Raw genomic sequence first — 25,357 nt, 5'->3', positions numbered from 1 at the left:
GTCGCTCTGTCCTGCCCGAGCAGCTGTATTTGCCCTTCCCTTCTGGGGACCAAAAGGTGACCAGGGGATGCAGGATGGGGAAACATCCCCCATCCCTCCCTCCCTGCCACCGAGCTGCCTGCTCCCTGCCCAGGCTCTGCACGCAAGGCAGAGGCCAGTATTCACGGGATGGCGTGGGCACGGCTGGGAAGCTCTCCTGCCCGACCACGACTCACCCAAAAGTGGCAATGCAGGAGCCGGTGGGCCAGGCGAGGATGACAGAGGTGCTGTCCTCATCGGTGCCTTGCTCCTCCTCCTCCTGTCCATCCTGCCCCGCAGCCTCCTTCCCGCTGCTGAGCACCCACAGCTGGTCCAGGGCCAGGCAGAGCTGTGGGCGCAGGCTGGTGCCATGTCTGCAGAGAGCAGAGGCGGGCACTGAGCTGGAGGGGGGCTCCTTGGGCTGGGTCCCCACGCGCAGAGCCCTGTCCCCCACCTGCCCTTGGGACGGACATTGGTGCCTCCAGCACCGAGGGGCCGGGGCCTGGGGCTGGTGCCAGGGTGTCCCTGGGCCGGGGCTGGGGGGAAGGATCTGGGCTCTGAGGGTCTTACCGCAACTTGGCGACCACCAGTTCCTTGTGGAGGAGGAGCAGGCGCCTCTCGCTCCTCTTGCGGCCCCGGGTCAGCCACACGTCTGTGCTCAGCACCGGCTCGGCGTCGCTGAGAGCCTCCCTGCAGAGCAGAGCGCGGCGGGCATGAGCAACGCCAGTGCTGCGTGGCCCAGCTGTGCCCGCGTGTCCCCGAGCCCGGGGGGAGCCCACCTGGAGCCGCAGCAGCAGCAGGCCTGGCCCATCCTGCCCGGGAGAGGAGGGCCCTGGCCGTGCACCCAGGAGGGGGCCCAGCCGGCGACGGGGAGGCTGGGGAGCGGGGTGCTGGTGCTGTGGCAGCGCTCCTGGGCCAGAGGCTGCCTCCTGCCAGCGCCGCTGCGTGCCAGCACAGCTCTGCCCTGCTGCCTGTGGTGGCCGTGGGCTCCCCGTGACCAACGGTCTGAGCCCAACGGAAAGTGGGCGGGGCCTGGGGGGGCGGGGCCGGGGCCCTCTCCAGTATGGCCGGCCCTGCCTTGCCCAGGGGAGCCCCGAGCAGGACAGGGCAGGGGGCAAGGACCACCTCCCTGCGCCTGCGGCCAGCGCTTTCACCTGGCTTTTTGACAGGGTCCTGCTCAATAAAAGAAGCTGTTTTTCCTAGAGATGGCCATTGTGGCTAGAGGCAGACTCCTCTTGGTGGAGGCCGGCCTAGCGGTTGGAAGGCCTCTGGCAACCAGGCCGTGCTAGGCCTCAGGCCCCAAGGCGCTGGAATTGGAGCAGGCCCACCGGGAGGAAAAACTTCCATTTTTACCAAAAGACGGGGGGACTAGCAGCAGTCAAGAGCCGCTCGTGTCCTGCCAGGCGCCACAGGGAAGTGAAATGTGTGGTGAGCTTCAGCAGGAATTGTGGTGCCCCTGGAGCACCACCCTTGCTTGGGAAGGCTTTATCCCACCTGGGTGTTAAGGCTTCACCCTTGGCAATCAGGGCTGGATGAGCACCACCCAGGAGCCCCTGCCCTGTTAGCCATGACCTTCACCCAGCCGGTGGCCAACACGGCCAGGGGCGAGTTTGTGGGGTAGGCCATGACCATGGCAAAGAAGGGACCCGTAGTCGGCTTTTGATGGCCCGTGTCTCGTTTCACTGTTGACCCTAAGCAATGCCTTGCTTCAAATAGAAGCCATTCAGAGAGTTACACACCCGCCCTTTTCAGGAAAAATGCAGGAAATCAGAGACATGTAGCAAGTTCTCTGTTGGCTGTTGTACACCGCAGCAAGAAGCAGCGTGGGTCCAGTGGCTAATGCTGGAAGGGGAATTCAGCACTTCTGGGAAAGGGAGATAAAGGCACTCTTGTGGGCCAGGCTGGGATTGGGGAGCCTGAGTGGGTGTCTGGGGTCCCAGCTTTCCCGCAGTGCTGACTGTGGTGCCTGCTGCTTGTTCTTCCCTGCAACGCCGGCTGCATCCACCTGCTGGGGCTGTGCTTGGGAAGGGCTCCGGGGATGAGCAAGCCCACGGGAGAGGGCTGCGGAGAAGCTCTTCTCCAGAGATCTACCAGAAACTGTGCAGAGCATCCAAGAGGATGCTCTGTGTGACAAGGGAAGGTGCCCGTTGGTCCAATGTATGGAGCCTGCAGGGCTCCCATCAGGGTCCTTTGACCGACCCATCCTCCAGCCAGCAATCCAGGTGCTGGGCGGTCCCATGCAGGTCTCCTGAGGTACCCTTTAGCCCCGGTGAAGGTGTCCTGCCTCAGTGTGTGCTTGCAGGGCATGTTTCCTTCCTGCTGACAAGGGTGGAATTGCAGTTAAATGCCCCTGGGCGATCCCGAGCCAAAAGCAGGTTTTTTTCAATGGGCCACACTGCTTTGCAGTCCATGTGTGTGGTTCAGCTCCTGCATGGGAGCTGAGGACACGAGGTGACCTAGCTCTGAAGCTGGCCACTCTTGCTCCAGGCAACTCCAGTTGCTTGCGTTTTCCTTCAGCTTCCCCAGCCTGATGATCTCCACTGTCACCTCCTCCCTGTCCTACAAGAAGTATCCCTCTCCCAGCCATTAGGACAGTGGCACAGCACTCAGAATCCAGATCACTGGTAGAGAAGTAGGACAGAGGAGAAGAGAAGTTCTCCTTTGAAAGAAATCCTTCTTTGTCCTCCTTTAGCTACCAGTGGATGAAAAATAGGGGGACAGAATTTCAGGCCAGCCACAGCACTGGCTTTCAAGCCTGAGCTTGTAATGTCATGGCTGTTCTGGAATGTGGTACAGTGAAATGAGAGATAGAAATGGCAAATTTTCCCCCTGAGAGCGGTCAAACGCTGGCAGAGGTTGTCCAAGGAGGTTGTGCAGCCTCTGTCCTTGGAGATCCTCAAAGGCCAAGGGCACACAGTTCTCTGCGACCTGCTCTAGGTGAGCGTGCTGGAGCAGAGGGCTTGGCCCAGAGGACCTCCACGGGTCCCTTCCAACCCCACCCTCCCGTGTGGCTCTGTGCTTTGCTTTTGCCCTGGCGGAGATCTTCAGGGACTTTGCGTTCCATTTTGTGTTGCCTTAGGGCTACAATGTGCTGTGGTTTGGGGGCAACAAGGTTATGGTATGCCAGAGGTCAGGCGAGTTAGTGTCAAAGTGTGTTACTGTTATGGACAGAACCTGTGTTTGTTGGCCTTGTGTTCCTGGGGTTATGGCATTTTTATCATGTGTTCTGTGTGGTTGTTTTTTTTTGTGGAGAGTGCCTTTTTTCAGCTATTTTGCCTTTGTAGGGTTTGCATGGGGGCCTTTGGTTTGTGTATGATGTTTCTTCTGGTTGTTTTTCTGCTGTGCTGGTGGATGGTGGTGTTTTTTTCTGTCTTGAAACCATCGTTTCAGGCCTAATATATCTCCTGCAGGTCAGGCAGTGTCACTTCTGGCATGGTCTGACTCATTTCTGGTGAGTTGGTAGGTAGGTATGGAAGACTTGTGGTCCCTCCATGGAGGATGACTGCTAGAGGACTAAGAGGCAGATCTGTGGAGGGGTGAGAGGACTGCTGGCCCATAAGCAGTGACTGTCAGAGGACTAAGTGTACTTGAATTTACGTGGGCTTCCAAATTCATGGTTGTTTCTCCTGCCTTGCGGAAGAGCCATGGGAAGTCACCAGCCACACGGAAGGATAAAGGGTTTCCCACGGCTACGTGGCTTTTTGGGTTTTGCTTTTGAATAAGAAAGTCCTGTCTCTACATGAGTAGAACTATAAACGGTCAATTTTGCCAACTTTAGAAAGCAGGGAGCAGCACTTTTGTGCTGTGCCTCACATGGCGGCCAGGGCATGGTGAGAAACAGCAAGTGAGTTTCTTCCTGGAACCTTCTCCAGGGGAGCAGTGCTGCACTTGTCAAGGTGAGGGGTTTTTTTGGCTCTATGCGATTGCAAATGTGAGGGGTTAATTTTCAGAACACAGCTATTAGGGAGCAGAACATTTGTGCTGTGCCTCACATGGCTGCAAGGACAGAGTGAGAAACAGCAAGAGAATTCCTGCCTGGCACCTTCTCCAGGGGAATAGCGCTGCACTTTCACAAAGTGAGCTCTGGTTCAGCATGAGTGCACAAGGTTTTGGTCAGTTTTCTCACCACAGGAAGCAGGAAGCAGCACTTTTGTGCTGTGCCTGACATGGGTGCCAGGGCAGGGTGAGAAGCAGCAAGAGAATTCCTTCCTGCCACCTTCTCCAGGGGAGCACTGCTGCACTTTGTCAAGGTGAGTTATTTGGGCTGTGCATTATTGCCAGTGTAAAGGTGTCCAGTTTCTCCCCACAGAGAGCAGGGTGCACAACTTCTCTACTGAGCCTAACGTGGCTGCAAGGAAATGGTGAGAGGTAGCAATAAAATTCCTTCTGGAACCCTCTCCAGGGGAGCAGCCCTGCACTTTCCCAGGCCATGTTTTTTGGTTCTGTATGAGTTCAAAAGTGCTGTGTCAATTTTCTCACCAGAGAAAGCAGGGAGCAGAACTCTTGTGCTGTGCCTCACATGGCTACCATGCACGGTGGGAAGCAGCGAGAGAATTCCTTCCTGGTACCTTCTCCAGGGGAATTTCCCAGTTCCCGAGAGACTCCTGGCACTGGCTGCAAGGGGGCTCCCAGCCGAAGGGTGGGCCTGGGTGTTGTTGGGGTGGGAATTGGTGATGTCTCCTTTCCTTAGTCACGTTAACACTTTGGGATAACAAATGGATGCTTCGCTCCTGTTGCTCTTTTATCATATCGCTCACAGTAACTGCTACTGGTTCCTTTGATCATATTGCATGCTATTTTCTTTTATTGCAATATAAGAAACTGCATTTGATACATTCCATTATTTGATATACTTGATAGATTTGATTATATTTGATGTGGAGTTCAGCTTTGCTGTGTATCCAGTCAGCCAGCAAAACATAACTCGGCGTAGTCGGCAGCGTACGAAGTAAAACTCACTCTATTTAGGAAAAAAAAAATGTTCCTCGACTTGCTATTGTCAGGTGGGAACCATTGCCTTATGGTGTTTGGGCCAGAGTGGTCTGGTGGTGCTGGGCAGTTGGGCCATGCCAGGGACAGAGGGACGGGAGCAGGGGAGGGGGGGGGGGGGAAGGGGTTTAGGGAGGGACGGGTGGGAATGGATGAAGGTGTTTAGGGATGGAGCGGGGTGTGTGGGGGTGGGGGGTGGGGCAAGGATGTGTGTTTGTGGGAGTGGGTGTATGGGGGGTGGGGGAGGTTTGAGGAGGCGGGTGTGTGTGTATTGGTAAACCTGGGTATGGGGGTGGGGGGGGGGGGGTGGTGGGGGGTGGAGGGTGTGTGTGTTATTTAGAGAACAGAGTGGGGAGCCTGGGGGAAGGGTTCTAGGGACGGATGGGAGGTTTGATGAAGGCCTTTAGGGAAGGACCGGGGAGCTGGGGGAAGGATTTCAGGGACGGACCGAGGGTGGGGGAGGGCTGCACCAGGGTCTGGGGGAACAGATTTTAGGCCCAGGGCGGGGAGGTGGAGGTGGGGGATGATTTCAGGAACAGCCTGGGGTGGAGGAGGGTGTCAAGGGAAGTCTTTCAGGGTTGTTTGGGGGGAAGGATTTTAGGGAGGGATGTGGTGTCTGGCCGGATGTTTGATGCCACTGTATAGATTCCACTGTATATACATTTATGTCCAGGGATTCTGCTAAGGGGAAGCTGCTGGCTCGGCAAAGGGACAAGATGTCTGAGCTCCCCAGTTGCCACGCTCTGATTTGGTGTGTAGCTCTACGTTAAACACACCTGCGCACAAAGGTTAGGCCAAGCTGACTCTCTAAAGCTGTTAGAAGTGAGGAATTAAGGGACCTCTCATCCAGGGAGTCAGCCTTGGGAAGGATGGGGAAGAAAGAATGGGTGGGGAAAAGATAAAGGCGATGATGATACAGTCCTGCCATGAATACGATCCATCCAAGTAAGTATCAAATGTGATCTTCAAAGGTTATGGAAAAAGTATGGAGATGTTTCTTTTAAGAAGAGAGACACATGCATACCTTTTCCTTTTTTTTCCGACACCTTCTAGTTACTTGAGGGAGCCCTTTGATCTGCCTCCACCATCATCCAGTTGCTTTTGTTGTGGAAAACCTGGCCACTATGCCAAGAACTGCCCAGTAAATAGGGTAAGATTGGGGCGCTTCTGGTGTTACCGAGCTTTTAGGGTTTTTTTACCTTGGCATTTATGTGACAAAGACATGAACACTCCCAGTAAGAATTGTTTCTCTTGGGGCGAAATGTTACATGGCAATGTTGCAAAGCCCTTCCAAATTCAAGGGAAACCTGGAATTCTAAATGTGAAACTTTTTTTTCTCTAGGTCACAGACATTAAAGATGTCCATAGATCTTTCTCAGTGAACATTCATACATATTTGTATCTATTTCAATAGTACTGGAAATTTTCCTGGTTCTAACTCTTTCTAATGACAGTTCAAAGTTGTTGGTATTTCCTCTAAAAACAAGAGGTTTCTGTTGACCCCGTCTATTGAGTATCTGTCAGTTTTAACTACAGAAGCCTCTGGCTGAATATTCGTGCCGTTTAACATCAGTCCCTGAATGTACATGCAGGAGGGATGAATTCAGCCTTCCTATATAGATGTGAATGTAAGTTTCCATGGGGGCTGATTCGGAGCCCTGAATTAAGCTCTCACACGTTGCCCAAGGGCTTTGGAGGGGGAACAGGTTTGTGTCTCTGCTCTGAGCGGACGGTGAGCCAAGGGCTATTTCACCCTGAAGGGTCCTGAAGTTAAGCCAAAGAATGACGACTGGGCTCAAAACTCTGCTCAAACCTGTGGTACGTCCTGGCTATGTTCGTTGGGGAAAGCAGGAATCTGAGTCGAGCAGCCATTATGTTAGGTAAAAGGAGGGGATTAAAGGCTTTCGCTGCTTAAAATTATCTCTGAAACGTCATTTTAAGTGTGCATCTGAAGAGGAGAGATGCCTGCATTTCTGTTCTCAACAGGACAAAAATGTGGAGCCTGTTCGCAGAATTAAAAGGAGCACCGGAATTCCAAGGAGTTTCCTGATGGAGGTGAAGGATCCCAACACAAAGGGTGCCATGCTGACAAAGGCTGGGAAATACGCAATACCAACTATTAATGCGTAAGTATGGAATTAATCGGACCGACCAAAATGCGAATGAGAGCAACCATGCGTAAATGTCTGAGTGGCAATGCAGCCGAGGTGGCCAGCCTCTTAATTACGAGGGAGGAAGCACTACCGTCGTATCTTAACCTTAAAATCTGCAATACTTTCCCATATTGAAATAGAGTAGTCCTACTGTTCATGCCCCGGGAAGCTGGCTGACCTTGGGGTATGCTAAGAACCTGTATTTCTGCAAGGCATTTCAGTAGTGTTTCCAGCTGGCATCATTCTCTCTGAATGCTCGTTTTGCTTCTGGTTTACGTTTCAAAGGCTTCTTGCAAAATTTAACAAATAGCCCTTGGACTGAGATTTCCTCCCCCTCCAACTTTTAGTGAAGTTTTCCTGTAGCTGTAAACTAAGAAATTCCTACTGTGTGCTCTCAAGAGTGGCTGTTGGAAAATGCACTCGGTAGCACTTCCCTTTTTCTGTCATGGATCTCCTGTTGTAGAAGCTGTAGCACAGACTTCTTTAATTTACAAAATGAAATTACTTGGGGACGAACTTTACCCTGATCCAGCAATTTGCATTTGCCCTCTGGCAAAGGAGAGGTGGGATTCCTTTCCCCTGCTCTCTAGCTGTCAAGCAAATATTTTTCTAGTCTGAGCTAATTTCGTAGTTGATCCAACGGATGGGAGAGTTCTGCAGAAGGAAAAATGTTCCCCCCTCCTTCTTCTTCTGATAGTGTGGCTCTAAAGAAGTTATTTAGCATAAATGCCTGCATTGTAGAAAGCCAATGTGGAGTGAGAAGACTTCCATCTATTACCTTCGTTTGATAAAATCCAAAGCTTGGAAAATTTTTCCTTTCCCATCTTTCACTTTTTTCTTTTTCCTTCCCCACCTGCCCTCCAGGGAAGCTTATGCTAGAGAGAAAAAGGAAAAGCCACCCTTTTTAACAGAGGAGCCCTCCTCATCCTCCACAGACAGGCCTGTTCCAAACGAGTTGTTATGTCCCATTTGTAAAGATCCAGTGACGGATGCAGCGCTTATTCCCTGCTGTGGAGCAAGTTATTGTGACAAATGTAAGTGAGTAATGTAATGTAAGGAATAAACTCCCCTCCCGTGTTTTTTAATCCAAAACACCACATCAGATCTTCTGAAGGCAGGAATAGGAGATCACCTGTGCTACCAGGTCTATTTCATACTTCAGTACGCCCGGAGTAGGAAAGGCCTCTTCTCCGTAACGGGGGAAAAAAAAAAAAAAAAAGCCAAAGAGCTTTTTTCCCTTTCTGTGTATCTAGTCAAATCTTCTTCACATGCGGAAGGTCGAGTACGAGAAGAGTGCATATTTGTGCAGGTGATTACAGTATTAGATATGGAATGCATGTAGTTTGTCCACAGCTCTTTCTCTCATACACAACTATAGAGCCAGCTCTGGTGACTGACTCTGGTCCGCCACAAACAGGCAGTCAGGCATTTAATCTACATTCTTTGCCACAGGAGTTGGTTAAACCTTCAAAACTCGAACCGACTCATGGCTTTTTGAGATGTGCTTTGTTCATTAGCCTTGATGTTGGTGGCTTCTTGCTGTACTCAGTAGTGGAAAAAAGACTAGTCCAAACATCAGGACACAGCCCACTCTATGTCTTCAGCTGTTACCACAGGGAAATGTCAAAACTGTATAGTGATTTGCTGCGTACTGGGCATTTTTTACACTACTGACCATTTATAGCTTCATGCTCTCCATTCAAGACCATATCCACCCATTAATCGTCTGTGTGTTCTTATCATTGATGAGAACCCCAAAGATTTCCCTACTTTGGCTGAAACCTATTTTGACGCTTCTAATTACACACAGGTATTAGAACAGCTTTACTGGAATCGGAGGAACATACTTGCCCGGCGTGTCATCAGACAGGTGTTTCTCCTGATGCTTTAGTTGCCAACAACTTCCTGCGCCAGGTAACGTGGTGACTTTCTCATCAACTGTTTGTAAGGAAAGTCTGTTTGTAAAAAGCTGAAAGGGAAGAAATTATTGACATCTCCTTAAAGAAGGATAAACTGAATAAGGCTGCATGTACTTTTCAAATGCATTATCTGTTGTTACAGAAGCTGACAACTCTTTAGAGATAATCAGGCAAACTCAGGTCAAACTTTTGTCTAAACATGCTTGCCTGCCTCTCAGATTCGCTGTTAACACCGAAGTCCTTTAACTACAGATACTCTGAGCTACCAGTCCTTAATAGCAGTGTTTCCTGTGATGTGTTCCTATCTCTGTGTGCTGCTTTACTCTAGGCTTGATAGCATGTACGGGATTATACAAGTCATTTTACCCTGTGGAGGCTTTTCTTCATCTATTGTCATCATAATCTGACACTTTGATCTTTTTGTCAATGTTCTTCTGCCTCTAGGCTGTGAACAACTTCCACAGTGGAACTGGCTACACAACAGGGCTCCGTAAGGAGACTCAGCAGCAGCAGCGACAGCCGCCGTCACCGCCTGCACGACCACTTGTGACTGTGACACCTGCTGCTCAGGTGACTGCCCCCAAACTTTCTAAATCTTCCTCTCTGTCAATCAGCGGTCTGTTAAGTTTTATTTCAACATATGCTTTTGAAATACAGTATTTATTAGAGCTTATTTTCCAACTGTTTGCATTTATTCACAAGGGCTTTCTGGTTCCTGTAGCAAGACAACCGGCAGTACCATGTCTTCTGGGCCCCCAAAAGCAAAAAATACCCACACCTGGTGAGTGACCGTAACTTTAGAATTTCTTCTAAAAAAATTATCTTCAGATGAACTGAATGGGATTTATTTCTTTTTCCTCTGCCCACTCCAAAAGGTCATCCGATGAGAGCCAGTGCAGTTCGCTCAGCAGGTGGCAGACCAGGCTGGGGACTGTAAGTATTTCACAGAAATTCAGTCTATGACGACTTGTAACCTGTTAAACCAGGCTGTAACACCTACATTGCTTCTACAGTAGCTGATTTATAATGAAATGCCTATGCACAGATAGCTGTGGAGAATACAGGTGGCAATTCATTTTTAAGTGGCTCAGCTTGAGTTGGCTTTAACAAAGGGGATCTGTGCTTGCAGTAAAACGATTACAAATCAAACTCCAGTATGTGACCCAAAAGTAGACTCTGAAAAACAAACGCTTTTGGAGGAAACCGTAAGTATATATCAAAATTAAACATAATGACAGGATGAGGTGCAAAGCCACCCTTTCGAATTACTGGCTGGATAGGGCTTAAGAAATTGATTTCCCAATTGAAGTCAGCCTCCAACATTTGATTTTTAATGACTTAGTGATGGAGTAAATTGTTGGAAGAGTCAGTGCTGGTTTTTTATGACCATTTTGAATTTCTTTAGTCTAGTCATCTCAAATAGCCAAGCTGCTTTCTCTCCGTTGGAGAGAGAGGAATCTGTTTTTGCTGTTATTGCCATACCAGTTAGTTCTTCCTTTTGGTATGTATTTGTTATGGATAGATTATAAGTGTGCATCGTGTTTATAAAAACTTAAAGATAAATCAAAAGAAAACACAGCATCCGTCCCAGAGATACCTAAAATTCTCAGGTTCAGTAAGCAAGGAAAGAACAGTTCAGGGACAAGACCAGGCCAAACAGATCATCACGAGGCAACAACCTAGGAAGTTTATGGGGAAGAATTGAAAGGAAGTTTGAGAGAAGCTTGGTTAATATCTGTGCAGTACTTTGAAGCTTGGAAGTGTGAAGTAGGAAGTGTATCGAGGAGTGGCAGAGGAGCCGTGGGCACCTGGCACCTGGGAGATGGGAGTCTCCTTTAAGCATGGGCAGCCTCTGCCCACAGTCACAAAGCTGAATGTAGGGGGAGAAGCCTGAGGCAACTGCTTGGGGTGAGGATGTGGAAGGCAAGTGGGAGGATCCAGAAATGAGGGTAGGCTCAAATGGACAGGAAGCTGCCAGGAAAATGCTCAGGTTGAGAACAAGAAGTGCTCGCCACCGTGCTCCGGCTTCATTCACATTCCTCTTTAAAATCAGGGCAGAGTGGGACAGTGACACGCGGTTTTGGGTTTCTCTGGAAGTTCAAATGGAGGACATCCACGTAGCACACGTACCCAGAGGACTCAGGCCCCAACACTGCCATCATCAACAGCAGCCTTTGTGCCTGTGCCTCCACCTCCCTTGCATCCTCCCCCACCCCAGGCGCTTCCTTTCCCGCTGGCGGTACCACCACCACCACTACCTCCTCAGTTTCCACCTGGTCAGCCTCCATCTGCTGGGTATACCCCCGCCCCGCTCCAGAATATCCCCCAGCTCCTGCAAACATGTCATCAGCCAACAGCACGGCCAGCGACTCATTCAAATACCCTCCCAGCGACACCAGCACTTTCTTTATAGAATCACGGAGTCATTTAGGTTTAGTTGGAAAAGACCTTTAAGATCATTGAGTCCAGCAGTTAACCTAAACCTACACAGTCCGCCATTACAGCAGGTCCCTAAGCGCCACCTCTACATTTCTTTTAATACACCCAGGGATGGTGACCCAACCGCTTCCTTGGGCAGCCTGTTCCAATGCTTGACAAACCTTTTGGTGAAGGAATTTTCCCGAATATCCCATCTCAAGCTATTGTGGTGCAACTTGAGGCCATTTCCTTTCCTCCTATCAATTGTTACCTGGGAAAAAAAGAGACCGACCCCCACCTCACTACAGCTGCCTCTCAGGTAGTTGCAGGGAGCAGTGAGGTCTCCCCTCGGCCTCCTTTTCCCCAGGTTAACCAACCCCAGTTCCCGCAGCTGCTCCTCACAGGACTTGTGCTCCAGAGCCTTCAGCAGCTTTGTTGCTCTTCTCTGGACACGCTGCAGCACCTCGGTGTCTTTCTTGTAGTGAGGGGCCCAAAACCGAACCCAGTGTTGGAGGTGCAGCCTCACCAGGGCTGAGTGCAGAGGGACAATCCCTCCCCTGGTCCTGCTGGCCACCGTCTTTCAGGCAGAAGCCAGGATGCTGTTGGCCTCCCTTGTCTAGGGAGGAGTTTTACGGGAACAACGGAGACTTCAAAAGGGGTAAGTGTTTGGCTCCAGGAAGTTGCACGGGTTTGCGCTTTGGTATTTTGTTAGCACCTTGGACTGCAGTTACACTAAAGTGCATCTGGCAGAAGCAAAAATGGCATCGTGTTTTATCCAACAGACCTTTTCATTGCAGTTGGTAAATGTGCAAAACTCAAGCAAGACAAATGGAATTGTAGAACTTTCCCTAAATCCTGGGGGAATTCTAAACTCGTTTTGCTTGACTAGGATGTTCATGTTTGGCATTACATGCAGTAGACATTTTCTCATCTTGGCCGCGTTTTGTATTTTGGTGTCTGTTTGGAATAAATATCCAACTATAATTGTAATAATGGTCAAACTGATTTTAACAGGGAAAAGAAAAAGTCCAGACCCGAAGTGTTCACAAACACTTCTTCTATGGAATTGGTGGCACGTGAGGAGTTTCAGGAGGAGCGCAGGCATTCATTTTCCAGGGAATTGCGTTGCATGTCCCTGATGGAGAAGCAGATTGTCTAGAAGAATCAGGAGAAGTTCCAGTCCACCTCTCTATCCTGAGGTGGGTTGGATGGTTCAAGGGACGAGCAGTGATGGGAGCTCCACATGTAGGTCACTAGCTCAAAGATGGCAGGGATTACAGGCGACTGATAGTTATAACTGGGCAGCAGTTGAGAAGGAACGGGTGTCTCTTTGCCAGAGCTTCTCTGCAGTGACATCCTTCACCTCCTGACAGCCCTGAGGAGGCTAGAAACTGGACAGGTGTGGATTCCTGCGCCTCCGTGCTCTGGCTGTAACTGTTACCTCAAAGCACTTTGGAGGAGATACGTGAGAGGAATTGCCTTTGTTGCCTCTGTCATCTAATCTCGCACAGACGGATTGCAACCTGGACTGCAAACTGGCGCCTTTTGCTCAGATTCTGCTGACATCCTTAAATTTTTCTTACAAATTAAAAGATCAGACTTGTGTAAGGAAATCTTCAGTTGGAGGAGGAATGAACATACGTGGAATAACTTGTGAAGAAAAATCTAAAGATAGCTGATGTCTTCTGTCCTCAAAAAGCCCTTGGGCAGGAATCTGAAGAGCTCTCTGTAGTAATGCTGTCAGTATCTTTCCCAGAGTAGTGGCATTCCGTCAGCTTACTGGAGACTGAGTTTAGAAGCTTTTAGCTAGGATTTTTCTTGAAATGCAGTCACTGGCCTTGGTTGGAGCTAGAGGTATGTGCAGAATTTGGCTACCACTGGCTAGAAGTGGGGCATTTTGCATCCTGTACAAATTGCCAAATACGTAGTGAAGTTAAATAGACTAAGCTGGCATTTTCAAATGGAGCTTTACTGCCTCCAGGCTAAACCCTGCTTTCCTGACAGTTGATACTGCGCCGTAGCCATTAAGACTCACTTGTTTTGCATCTTACGGCAACAAGAGTGATTTGCGCTGCAGGTGGATGCTGGGTAGTGAGACATCTGCATGTCCATGTACCAGCAGAGACCAGTAGACACCCCTGAAATCCATCCATAGCTAGGGTAGTCCATGCGATAGAAGTGAGTGGGAACAGACTTACCCTTCCTGCGTGTTTTTACACTACCACAGCAGCAGCTGTTCTGGCTCGTAAGCAGAAACCTTTACATGCCGTCATGCTCTTCGGTTTGCAGCAGCGGTATATCAGCAGCTGAAAGAAGCTTTGACATAAGCGTATGGAGAGGAAAAAAACCCAAACCCAAACAAATTTGGGAGAAAAAAAAAATGGTGTGAGTGACTGTTTTGAAGTAACTTCATTAATTTCCTTTGTGTTGCGTTTTGTTTTTTAAGGTCCAGGTCTCCCTATGCCACTTCCTCTCGCTCCAGAAGTTCGCATACCTACTCCAAGTCAAGATCAGGTCCTTCCCACCCTCGCTGCTGCTCTCAATCATCTAGTCGTGCCCCCTCTCATTCCTACCCACGATCACCACCGTATCCAAGAAGAGGCAGAGAGAAGAGTCGGGGCTGTCATTCTAGCTCAAGGTCAGGTGGTTATCCCCGCTCGAGGTCAAGGTCGCATGGCTCTCCCCGCTCGTGCTAGTGGACTCACCCTTTCTCTCGTCTTCCCTTAACTGAACATTTTTGGAAAAAAATCTGCAGATACAGAATTTAAATAAAAGCTATTTTATGAAGCATTACAAAAGATGACAGTGTGCACCTCGCCCGTTACGACTGGACTGCGCCCTTTTTTCCTCTTGGCACTGGTTCTACCAGAGGAAGCCCCGTCAGACAGTGAATAAAAGCCAGTTACAAAAGGAACCATCATTAATACCATGGAGGAGTACAACAAGGACAACACTGCGACACCCTGAGATGTCCCCTCCCCGCGCTGTCCCTGCGGTGCGGGCAGCCAAGTGCCACCCGGCAGAGCCCCAGCATTTTCCCCAGGCTGCCTTGGGACAGGAGGGGACAGCAGGTGGGGACAGCCCGGGGGTGACAAGAGGGGACAGCTGGTAGTAACAGGCCTGGGGGGTGACAGGAGAGACAGCTGGTGGGGACAGCCTGGTGAGTGACAGGAGGGGACAACTGTTGGGGACAGCCTGGGGGTGATGGGAAGGGTCAGTGGCTGGGGACAGCCTGGGGGTGACAGGAGGGGACAGCAGGCCGTGACAGCCTGGGGGGTGACAGGAGGGGACAGCAAGCCATGACAGTCTGGGGGATGACAGGAGGGGACAGCAGGCAGGTACAGCGTGGGGGAGACAGGAGGGGAAAGCAGGCCGTGACAGCCTAGGGGGTGACAGGAGGGGACAGCAGGCAGGGACAGCCTGGGGGTGACAGGAGGGGACAGCAGGCTGTGACAGCCTGGGGGGTGACAGGAGGGGACAGCAGGCCGTGACAGCCTGGGGGGTAACAGGAGGGGACAGCAGGCAGTGGCAGCCTGGGGGGTGACAGGAGGGGACAGCAGATTGGGACAGCCTGGGGGTGACAGGAGGGGACAGCAGGCCGTGACAGCCTGGGGGGTTACAGGGCACGGGGCGGTGATGTGCCCAGGGCTGTTGGGAGAGCCACCACAGGCGCAGGGGCTGACAGGTGACACTGGGTGGTGAAGGCCCCAGGGGGTGACAGGAGGGACACCGCAGGACAGAACAACTTCCCAACTCAATGGTTTCCCATCCTGCTGATGCTTTCCTGCCCTCAGTGCTGATCTCCCACCCCCACCATAGTTTCCCATCACAACTGTTTTTTGGTTTGGGAGTTGAGTTTCATGTGAAAGGGGAGTTTTCACCTAAATTTCTGTTGATGTCAGTGGATCCCAAGACCTGGTCAGCTTGTGTTCTCTTGCAGCCAGAACTTCCCTCATTTGAAGGCTTCTTTCTGCCTTCTTTCAGCCAGGGCAGGGCTGGGAGGGAGTTTGAGAGAGCCACTCCTCTACTGCCTTGCTTAGGGACCCTGTGGGGAAATTGCTTTGGGGTGGGGGCAATTCGAGAAAAGTGGGACCTCAGAGAAGCATAGTATTACAGGAAGCTTTTTAGGGTAAGAGACAGCTATGGCTTTCAGGATGGCCGGCATTCACCATCCTAAATGTGTGTTGCCACGGCTCCCTAAGCAGCGCAGCCTGCAACCTCAGCACGTGCTGACAGGGGTAACGGGGGCTGGAGCGGAGTGGAGAGCCCGCGGCCAGGCTCTGTTATGCTCCTGCAGGAAGGGGAACTTGACGGTACCACAGAGCTGATGAGATGTCCACTGCCATGATTTTCCCTTTTATAACAAATTCTACCAGGGACGAGCAATGACGGAAAAGGCAGGAATGTGATTACGCCAGGACTTCACAGTCCCTTGAACTTGTTGTAGTTCCAGCGTACTGGATGGATTGTGCCCGGATTCTTTCTTTTCCAGTGTGTCTGGTGGAAGAGAGGCAGCTCCTGCAACCCACCAGACTCCTTGGAATTTAACTTCTCGTGCTGGCCCTTGGCACTTTGACTCTGGGACTTCCAGTCCCAACTTGGTTAGTGTTGCCCAAATGTTTTTCATTGCATCTGTAATGCTTTCTGGCCCTTCTGCCCCGCTGAGGATGCCATCGATGTATCGATACACTGTGAGGCCAGGTGGAATGGTGACCTGTGCTAAGGCTGTGGCCAGAGCATTGTGAGCGATAGTGGGGCAGTGTTTGTATCCTTGCGGAAAACTGTTTGAAAACATACTGAGTCCCGCTCCAGGCAAAGGCAAACTGGGCTTTTTCTTGTGCGTGGAGCAGAATCACGAGGAATGCATCTCTAACATGTAAAGCATCTAAAGCTAACCTAACATCTATGCTAACCCTAACGTCCCACAAAAATCACTGGGTAGCTAGGTTACGGACAATGAAAGGAGAGGAAACAGCACTGTGAGAACGAAAATACCCCACTAAGTCAATTTTTTTGTCTACCTATACAGCAGAAGTGTTCTTTCATGTTAAAGTCAGAGTATGTTCTGATTTGCACTGCCCCACTAAATGGTTTTATGCTGGAAAGGTTTACTAAGAAGTAATTGTTAGTGTTCTTCCTGGTTATGCACCCACATCTTATAATGAAAAAATTAGATGATAACGTCTTTGCTGTGCTACACTGTTCTATAACTGAGAGTTAGGTTGTGTTTTATTTTAAGCATTCTCAAAAAAATACGGATAGTTACAGCTTTTACTAACAGCACTGCGGCAAATGTGAATTCACAGGTGGGCTTTTAAGCCTCACCTCAGCATGTTTGGTGTAGGAACAAACATTACAAGTACTCTAGTATTTTTGCCAATGCTTTCCTGCACAAATTGTATTAAAAGCATAGATTCTTCTGGTCTTCCATGCAGAAAGTATGGTGAGAATAAATCTGATATTAAAATGACTTCTTCAGATGTCAGAGGTTTATTTAGAAATGTCCACTACCTGTATTTTTTCTTATTTACTTGCAGCGGGTCGTAACAACCTGCAGAGAAGATATGCAAAGTATGTCATCCCTATTATTTCCATTCCTGGGTTATGATAGAATTTGGCACAGAATTTTAGATCAGTTGCAAAAAGTAGTGCTGGGCCACGCATATTCAGATTGATCCATGATCCCAGGTAGCTGTATGGGATTTGGTAATTTTCTTTAATAAGTAAAGGAAAACTGCATGTATTATAGAAATGAGAATTGAGTGAGACAAAGGGCAGGTCCAGTTCCTTTTCGACTACTACACAGAGATATTCTAACACATCAAATGAAAAGAATTTCTAAAGAAGGAGACCTTTCTGAGCTGGAGAAGAGGTAGATGAAATAGAAAAGATAGAACTAAAATCTGCAGCAAAATATTGCCTCTAAAGGAAGATGTGTTGGGTTTTTTTTCTTTCACGGAAACAAACGAACCATTACTCTGCGATTCTCCAGACTGGAAATTTGCAAAAAGCTGTGTAGTGTGGTTTTCAGTAGTATAAAAAGCAAAAGCTCTTCAGGGTTTCAAGTACATCTTTGCAACAGCTGTGAAAAAAATGCAAGCATGCAGATTTTTCCATTGTATGAAAACACCTTCATTTACTACTTATTTGTCATATAGGGAATAAACTAGCAGTGACGACCGTTGGAAAGTTTTAGATGAATAAAAAAATCCTCCAAACCAGGAAAAAAACTGTGCTATCAGGTAGCTGCAGCTTTGCTGTGTGAGCTTAATATTCACGCAGAGACTTTTTCTAAATGCGTCACTTAAGGCAGGGATGGCTTCTAATTCTAAAAAGCCATTTGCCTAGAGCAGTCGCTCATGTGCCACATACAGGATTTTTATGCTAACACTATTAAATTTCCCTAGAAAATTTTCCACCTCCTTCAAGTAAATACAACCGATGTCCCTAACTGTCTCAGTTTCCTATTCCACCATAGGTTGCTGTATTTCAAAGACGAAGTTAACCAACGGCTGGTTACTAACCGAGGGCTCAAACCAATTTTTGCAGCAGTCAGGCAGAGAGTGGCCATTTAGTCTGGACCCACTGAAGTGCCAATGTAAATACAAACAAAATAAGGTCTATCAAACTTCAGATTCTCTAGCAAAACAATGGAAAGAATATGAAGAACTACGTCTTGTCTACTGTCTGTTTCCCATATGTGTGGTGATCGGCTCCCTGGAAAACAAGAGGCTGGACTGGTCCTGGCTGTGCCCATGAGCTTGCCGGCTGAGTGCTAGGTGGTAGCAAGGAGAGCACCAGAGAAAAGCACAGACCCATTGACCCAGCACCACCGTTCTCATGTTCTTCATGCACGTGAGGCCTGTTAGCCATTGTACTTGTATTTATTCTAACACGGGACATCAGTCAACAGTCACAACACCAGTGGATTACCAGCACTTCTGTCATATGCTTCACATATAGTGTTAAAGGAGAAATTTACACAGACGTGGGTACCACTGGGTTTGCTTTAATCGCCCCTCAGAGCTGGGCCACCGCCCCAGCGAGTGGCAGAGAGCAAAGGGATACAGCACGGCTTATATACACTTATCAAATCATTAGTCAATGCCCGAGGTTTTTAGAAGTTTCCTTTGGTCTTGTCCATTCTGCAAATCCATCACCTGACCCTGTCCGTGTTGATTCATCTATTTGCTTCCAGTCTCTGCCTCGGTTCCAAGCTCCTCCTCGGATCGTGATCTTCTTTCTGCCTGCTTTAACTCACACACTCCTTCAAGCACACTTAGTCTTTGAGCAATTCCTATTCACATATACTGATTTTTTTTTCTTGAAACATCTGCGTTTCTGCGAGCACCTGTGTGCACAAGTTGATCATCTGTTGTTTCTCTGTTCTCCCAGTGATTAACTGGACTGGGTGTTAAACCAGCCTTGGATTAGGGCTATACTGGGGACGAGGCCTGGTTCTGCCACTTAGCTGCTTTAGCACTTTAAATTTCTGAATTCAAAACACATTTTCTTTAACAAGCAATACCAGAACAATGGAGAACAATTAACAATGGTTTGGTCACTGCTGTGACGAAATAATGACAATTATTATTTCTGGTGTAGGTTGCTGTATGTCATATTTATGAAACTAGGATTTGCCCGAAGAAAAATGTTCTATTTCACACCCACAGATGAGCTCCCTGAGATGAGCATCCACGTTTTAACAAGCCTTTACATCAAAGGCTGTAAACGAGCGTCAGTCTGCACAACCAGCTGGGAATCTTGTGTTGTTCCAGGCACATATTTTTGTCCCATTCAATACCTTGTCTGTGTGATTTGCCTTTTGTCTGTCCTGTGCTTTCCTGCTAAAGATTTATAGGCTTCAGTCTTCTGATACTGCTCCAGCTCCCGCATCTAATGCTCCTTATCTCTATCCGCTCCATCAAGGTGTTGCTGAAACAAAGAAGTCCAAGAGTAGCAGGCAGTTGCCTCCCCTTCAGGAGGAAGGGAAGAAAAACAACTTGCCACATGAAGTGCTGATCCATTTCACCTGTGCAAACAGGAAAGGAGTGAAGAAACAATGAGAATGTACGTGAGATGCAAAGACACAGGATTTCCGGATAATATTACTGTATTCTGGTGTGTGTCATGTCCGTGTCTCCCCCCCCGCCCGCCTTTCCCTTTTTTTTTTTTTAATTCAAATCACTATTCTGTTAACTCTTTTGTTTTTAGATCAAGCTTTAACATTCAGACCTGTAACAGCGTGGTTCCAATACGCCCTTGTTTTTGTACCCCATGGACAAAAATGCACTACCATTCTACAACCACACACTTTTCCCATCTGAGAGGCGAACAAAACGTCATGGCTATTGGAAAAGAGTAGCATAAAGGTAAAAGAGCCTAGGTGATATCAATTTAAGCTAGCTACGTTTAGGTTAAAAGAAAACTTCAGGCTAGGAAGAAAAAAAAATATTTCACACGTGCATAATAGAATGAGCTTAACTGGAGAACTCTTTAGGGGGGCCACTGAACTGAAAACCATTTAAGGAGTGGTCACAACACTTGCTAAAGGGCTCTTTTCCAGAAAAAAAAAAAAGTTGTTGAGCAAGTTTTTCATCCAATGAGTTTAAAATTCAATGGAAATAAGTATTCAATCAGAGTGAACATTAGTCACTGGGCATGCCTTTTTATTTTCATTACGTCATCGCAACAATACATGCAATAGTTATAAATTTAGTGCATTTGCAAACCTGTTTTGATGCTGTTGAGGACACAGTCAACATTCTAGATTGGGGTGCAAATTTAGTGATGCTGGGTTTGCATTTCTTTTGGACACTGTATTCTTCCAGAAGACATTAATTCTTCTCTTCTGTCTCCAGCAATGTGCTGCTGACAGAGTACAGTAACCGACTCAAAAACAGCAGAAGTTTTCCCTCAGCTTGTGTCTTGGATGGATTGTTTTGAATCAGTAAGGAGGAGTTCTACTGTACTACCTGTAAGTAGATGTCCTAGGTTTTCTAGCACAGATCTATACAGTTCTTTAAATATTTCTTTTTTTATATATATATTTTTTTTCTTATAAAACTTAAACAAGAAGAATGATTTTTAGGGTGTTTGCTGTATAACTATAGTAATGGTCTTTTTCTAGGGGAGACTCGCTCTTTGGTCAGCTCAACCAGTCCTTATTTCAGTCAGTTCCAGCCAGCTCAGCGGTCCTTATGCTCACCAAACACAACAAGCAGTAGCAGGACTGCAAGGCTGGAACAGGGGAAGCGCGAGACTTTCCCTTCAACTGTGGTATCGGACAACTAGTTTGCTGTTGCTGCAGCTCAGACACTTTTCCCCTGGGTTGCGGGACACTCACCCACACACAGTAGTATACTATTGTTACCGATTTGTTAATAAGTTAAGATTGATTGACTTTATTTGATTGATTATTTGATTTTATAGAATTATTTTATAGAATAGAAATATAGAAGGATAAAAATATATTTTGAGGAAACTTATAATTGCTCAGTAAAAGCTGCTATGAGACCCTCTGTACATCCTGTACCAAGGCCAGAAGAATGGGCTGGAATTATTGTTGAAACTTTGGTAATAACTTTAGGGTTTGAAAGGTTTCTTTGTATCTGACCAGTCTTCTGTATGTAGAAAGTGTATTGAGATGTCAGAATATGAGATTAATGGAAATTGGGAAGAGTCGACTGGAACAGCTTGTGGTTACCTGCCAAGAAACCGTGAACTTTAGTAAAAGGTAATTCCGGCAGGGGGAGATCGCGACCACCGACTCACATACCACCTACCCAAATCGTACCCCAGACCCATTTCTAGACCTTTCTAAGCTCTACTGCGCAGAATCGGATATAGGAGGAGAATATGTTAATGATTTACGGGAAATATCATGGTTATGCATGAATACTTAATGAATATGTATGAATAAGTTCTATATATGGTGTCTGATTTTGAGACCTGGCGTGCGTTGATCGTGAGAGGACTCGCTCACGCACCCGGCCGTCAATAAAGAAGTGTCTGCTTATCTACATCACATTGGTGTCGATAAGTTCTTCATTCCGAGATTTCGGTAACACTATGACTCCACCACTTGCTTCGAGAACGACTTCATAGTCGTTAGCTAGCCAAAACCCGGCTCACGCAGCATTTTGGCTGCGGACAAGTGCAAAGGCAGCGGTTCCGCATCTCGCCCCAGAAAGCGGGCAGCACAGCTCCTGTGGTGCGCTCCGCATGGCTACCGGGGCGAAGTGAGAAGCACCAGCACGAGAAGAAGCACCAGCCGCCCGTTCGAGCTGCGGCGGGCGGGGGCTGGGCTGCCGTTCCGCGCGGGGCCGGGGCTCGGTGCCGCCGCGGGCGCCCCTCAGCCTGCCGGCCCCGGGGCTCTGCGGGGGGGTGCGGGCTGTGCCCACAGCGGCTGCCTGGGGGGGGCTCGGTCCCGAGGCGAAGCTGCTGGCCGAGAGCAGCTGCCGCTCGGTGTCACAGCCCCCCGGCCCGCCGCTGACTCCGCCTGCAGAGCGCTGCACTCGCTTACAGACGCGCTGCCGAGAGCAACCGAGCTGCCCCCCGACCGGCTGGCACAGCGGAAAGCAAATCCTCGCCGGAGGGTACCCGCTGCCGGGGGGCGGGGGGCGGGTGGGGGGAGGGAGGGAGGCAGGAGGAGGAAAGACCCCGCTCCCTTGTCCCACCTTTCAGCCCTGCCGCGTACTCTGCACCCCTTCACTCCGGTAACGGCTGACTTTCCCGTCACGGGGAGCGGCTGTGAACACAAGAGCTCGTGATGGCTTAGTGGTGCAAGGGGAAACCTAGTGGGAGCTTCTCCTAAGCCACATATTTACACGGCTCGTTTTTCCCTACTCAGAAAGTGCAGTCTTGCAAGGTCTCTTCTCTTTTGTAAAAAAATAATTTAAAGGTGCTGTTACTAACAGCTGCTTCCAAATGCAAACAGAGCAAATGCACCCGTTTCCCACAGCGAAACAGAGCGCATCATACGCAAAGGACTGAAATGCTTGAGGCACGTGGGTGCTTTTGCATACGGAGGCAATGAGTATGAGTACCCGGGCTGCGAGTGGGCGAAGGGCAGAGCGCAGGGAACCCCGCAGCCGCAGCGAGCACTCCCGGGGTCCGGTGGTGTAAACTGGGCTGAGACCCGGCCCAGGGCTCGCCCGGCCAGTGCTCAGCACAGGGCTGGTGGGGACCTGCTGCCACCTGGCGACAAGAAGTGGGTACTACACATACCCGGACCTAGACCCCTGGGACCGGGACACCCTGGGGCTCGAGACCGGGACTGGGACCCCCGCAGCTCGGGACCGGGACCCACGTGGCTCGGGACCGGGACCCCTGCGGCTCGGGACCGCGACCGGGGCCCCGGGGACCGGGACCCTCGCTGCTCGGGACCGCGACCGGGATCCTCGGAACCGAGACCCCTGCGGCTCGGACCAGGGACCGGGACCGGGACTCCCGGGACCGGGACCCCCGCGGCTCGGAACCGGGACTGGGACCCCCGCGGCTCGGACCGAGACCGGGACCAGGACCGGGATTCTCGCAGCTCAGGACTGGGACCTAGACCACCGGGACCCGGGACCCCCGCGGCTCGGGACCGGGACCCACGTGGCTCGGGACCGGGACTGGGACCCCGGCGGCTCGGGACCGAGACCGGGACCACGGGACCGGGACACCCCTCAGCTCGGGACCGGGACCGGGATCCTCGGAACCGAGACCCCCGCGGCTCGGACCGGGACTGGGGCCAAGACCCCGGGACCGGGACCCCCACGGCTGGGGATTGAGACCGGGATCCCCCCGCGGATCGGACCGGGACTGGGGCCAAGACCCCGGGACCGGGACCCCCGCGGTTGGGGATCGAGACCGGGATCCCCCCGCGGCTCGGACCGGGACTGAGGCCAAGACCCCGGGAGCGGACCCCTGCGGCTTGGACCAGGGACCGGGACCGGGACTCCCAGGACCGGGACCCTCGAAGCTCGAAACCAGGACTGGGACCCCCACGGCTTGGACCGAGACCGGGACTGGGACCCTCGCGGCTCGGACCGAAACCGGGACATTCTCGCAGCTCAGGACTGGGACCGGGACCACTGGGAGCCGTGACACCCGCGGTTAGGGACCGGGACCCCGGCGGCTCGGGACCGAACCGGACCCCGGGGACCGGGACACCCCTCAGCTCGGGACCGGGACCGGGATCCTCAGAACCGAGACCCCTGCGGCTCGGACCAGGGACCGGGACCCAGACCCCCGGGACTGGGACCCCTGTGGCTCGGACCAGGGACCGGGACCGGGACTCCCGGGACCGGGACTCCCGGGACCGGGAAACTCGACGCTCGAAACCGGGACGGGGACCCCCGCGGCTCGGGACCGGGACCCACGTGGCTCGGGACCGGGACTGGGACCCCGGCGGCTCGCGACCAGGACCGGGACCCCGAGGACTGGAACCCCCGAGGCTCGGGACGGCGAACGAGACCCCGGGGACCAGGACACACTGCGGCTCGGACCAGGGACCGGGACCGGGACTCCCGGGACTGAGACCCCCGCGGCTCGGACCGAGACCGGGACCAGGACCGGGATTCTCGCAGCTCAGGACTGGGACCTAGACCACCGGGACCCCCGTGGCTCGGGACCGCGACCGGGACGCCTGTGACCGGGACCCCCGAGGCTCAGGACCGCGACCTCCGGACCCCGGGGACCAGGACCCCCGCGGCTCGGGACGGCGACCGGGACTCCGGGGACCCGGACCACCGCGGATCGGGACCGGGACCGGGATCCTCGGAACCGAGACCCCCGCTGCTCAGATCGGGACTGGGGCCAAGACCCCGGGACCGGGATCCCCACGGCTGGGGATCGAGACCGGGATCCCCCCGCGGCTCGGACTGCGACTGGGGCCAAGACCCCGGGACCGGGACCCCCGCGGCTGGGGATCGAGACCGGGATCCCCCCGCGGCTCGGACCGGGACTGGGGCCAAGACCCCGGGACCGGGACCCCCGCGGCTGGGGATCGAGACCGGGATCCCCCCGCGGCTCGGACCGGGACTGGGGCCAAGACCCGGGGATCGAGACCCCCACGGCTGGGGATCGAGACCGGGATCCCCCCGCGGCTCGAAGCGGGACTGGGGCCAAGACCCCGGGAGCGGACCCCTGCGGCTTGGACCAGGGACCGGGACCGGGACTCCCAGGACCGGGACCCTCGAAGCTCGAAACCAGGACTGGGACCCCCACGGCTTGGACCGAGACCGGGACTGGGACTCTCGCGGCTCGGACCGAAACCGGGACCGGGACCGGCATTCTCGCAGCTCAGGACTGGGACTGGAACCACTGGGAGCCGTGACCCCCGCGGTTAGGGACCGGGACACCCCTCAGCTCGGGACCGAACCGGACCCCGGGGACCGGGATACCCCTCAGCTCGGGACCGGGACCGGGATCCTCGGAACCGAGACCCCCGCGGCTCGGACCGGGACTGGGGCCAAGACCCCGGGACCGGGACCCCACGGCTGGGCATTGAGACCGGGATCCCCCCGCGGCTCGAACCGGGACTGGGGCCAAGACCCCGGGAGCGGACCCCTGCGGCTTGGACCAGGGACCGGGACCGGGACTCCCAGGACCGGGACCCTCGAAGCTCGAAACCAGGACTGGGACCCCCACGGCTTGGACCGAGACCGGGACTGGTACCCTCGTGGCTCGGACCGAAACCGGGACCGGGAGCGGGATTCTTGCAGCTCAGGACTGGGACCGGGACCACTGGGAGCCGTGACCCCCGCGGTTAGGGACCGGGACAGCCCTCAGCTCGGGACCGAACCGGACCCCGGGGACCGGGACACCCCTCAGCTCGGGACCGTGACCAGGATCCTCGGAACCGAGACCCCT

General features: G+C 51.6%; 1 long non-coding RNA gene across 1 annotated transcript; it reads left to right on the top strand.

Annotated features, from left to right (window-relative positions):
- The first annotated feature begins 19,489 nt into the window (after nucleotides 1–19,489).
- LOC121080188 lies at nucleotides 19,490–20,148 on the top strand. Its single transcript, XR_005825283.1, has 2 exons — nucleotides 19,490–19,618; nucleotides 19,712–20,148. It is a non-coding gene; the product is annotated as an uncharacterized LOC121080188 (long non-coding RNA).
- Nucleotides 20,149–25,357: the final 5,209 nt, after the last annotated feature.

This window comes from Falco naumanni, chromosome 21 (assembly GCF_017639655.2).
Source record: "Falco naumanni isolate bFalNau1 chromosome 21, bFalNau1.pat, whole genome shotgun sequence".
NCBI lineage: Eukaryota > Metazoa > Chordata > Aves > Falconiformes > Falconidae > Falco > Falco naumanni.
The sequence above is the reverse complement of the archived record's forward strand: the minus strand, read 5'-3'. Positions and strand labels throughout refer to the sequence as shown.